This window comes from Corvus brachyrhynchos, unplaced genomic scaffold, assembly GCF_000691975.1.
Source record: "Corvus brachyrhynchos isolate BGI_N302 unplaced genomic scaffold, ASM69197v1 scaffold46, whole genome shotgun sequence".
NCBI classification, from domain to species: domain Eukaryota; kingdom Metazoa; phylum Chordata; class Aves; order Passeriformes; family Corvidae; genus Corvus; species Corvus brachyrhynchos.
Window position 1 is genome coordinate 810,847 of NW_008238838.1, and position 2,132 is coordinate 812,978.

The following is a 2,132-nucleotide window of genomic DNA, read 5'->3' on the forward strand; positions in this document are numbered from 1 at the left end:
TCCCCCCCCATGTCCCCACCCAGCCCTCCCCTCTGCCACTGGAAAGCCATTCCCTGTGTCCTGTCCCTCCATGCCTTGTCCCCAGTCCCTCTGCAGCTCTCCTGGAGCCCCTTTAGGCCCTGCAAGGGGCTCTGAGCTCTCCCTGGAGCCTTTTCTTCTCCAGGCTGAGCAATTCTCTCAGCCTCTCCTTCCAGGAACACCATTCCACATTCCTGGCTTATCCCTTGCACTGCATCCCCACACAAACAGGGCAGCTGAGATTCCCAGGGCTGCCATGCTGGCAGCATCCACGGATTTGCTGTTCCAGGTTAGCCTGGAATGGGCCAAGATCCCACTGTGGTGCCAGGTTGTCCTCTCCTTTCCTACCAACCGCAGCCCAGAGCACCCCTGGCTTTGGTACCAGGGTGAACACGGCCAGAGGAGATGGGGAGGGTGGGAGGGCTGGTGGCCGCTGGGACTGGGAGAAAAGGGACATTCAGGGCACTGGAAATAACCCCAAATGCACAGTGAGTGTTATTGCAGCCGTGCCGGGTGAGGCCGGGGCTGTGTCCCTGGAGAGGAGCGCTGGCTGCCAGCGAAAATCCTCTTAACAACAATTAATGGCACCTAATTACTCTTTCTTTTGTCTTCTATTTAGCAGCGGGGCTCAGCCCGGGAAGCCCCAGCTTCCACTGCCACAGTGTTTTGACTCTGGGCTGCAAAGGGCTCATTTCTTGCACAAACAAGGTCCCCAAGCTCCTGCTGGTGCCCTCCTGTCCCCCAGGGGGTCACAGGGACATATCCTGCACTATCAGCACCCCCTCCACTGCCTCGTGTCTTGCCATGGAAAAATTCCCTGCCCAGATCCCTTTTTCCCAGAGGTCTGTGTCTATCCCAGGGAAGGAAGCCCCCAGCTCAGAAGTGTGCGGGGAAACGGTTCTGTTCAGCCAAACCAGTGGCTCCACTCTTGGCTCCTACTGGGAACCAGGGATAAAAGCAGGAGAAAAGGGCCTGATCCATCCCAGGGATCCTCTCCGAGCTCCAAGAGCCACAGCACTGGGATTTCCTGACCCAAAGCTCGTTTCTTTGTTAGCCCTGGGCAGCTTTCTCTTCCTTGAATTTCTTGAGCTGGTTCCTGGTCCCATGTCAGCCTTTCATCTCTCCCGGCAGTTTCCAGTGGCATCTGTTTTGTTGTCCTCCTGGGGTGGACAAACGGCCTCGTGGGCGGGATCCAGCCAGATCTGGCTCCTGGCTGCTGGCACAGCATCACTGCAGGTCAGGGATGAAGGACTGGGAGCAGAGGACCACAGGGATCTGTTAAAACTGCTCGGAAGTTTAGGCTGAGCATCAGTGCAGCTGGCACGAGCAGGAAGAGGTTTCAGGGATGCAGAAATGGGTTTTTTGGGAAATGGTGAGGGATAACCACAAGCCAATCCATTCCAGAGGAAAAGGCTGCAGGGGCTCCCCACGCCCGGCAGCGTGTGTGGAAAAGGGGACACGGGGCTTTGGGGTGAAGCCATGTTTGGGGAGGATGGGGGGGCAGAATGGGGATGAAAACGCGGCCAAACTCTGCCCTGGAGCTGAGGGCAAGACGGTGACCCCTCCTCTGCCACGGACAGGGCATGGGAGGGGACCAGGGCAGGGCAGCGGCCACACGAGCCGGCAGGAAGAGGCAGCTAAAATAAGCAGAGGGGTGGAAAAAGGAGGAGAGAGTATCAGGGAGATAACAGAAAGGTTAGCGAGGAAAGGCAGAGGAAATGAGCTGAAAACAGCCCGAATGTCATGGAAAGGTGAAGCTGCGCCTCCCGCCCAGCGCCGTGATCAGCCCAGCCCTGTCGTGATGCTCGGGGCTGCGTCAGACGCACCGAAATCTGCCCTCTGCCCTCCCCCTCCCCCCGGCAGCGCCCCGGGGGCACCTGGAAATCATCCGGGCTGTCCCCGGGGCTGCCGGGGGCAGGAGGCGGGCAGGGGCCCCGCCTGTGCCGGGCAGGCTGCTCCTCTCCCGAGGGAATGCCTGTTTGCTCCCTCCAAAGGACACGCAGTGTGCCACTGGCATTTGGGAACGATTCCCAAATTAACGATTGGCTCCAATCCTTTCTGCGTGGGATGGTTTTTATTTCCACGGCTCATCCCGGTGTGGGAACAGAGCGGCT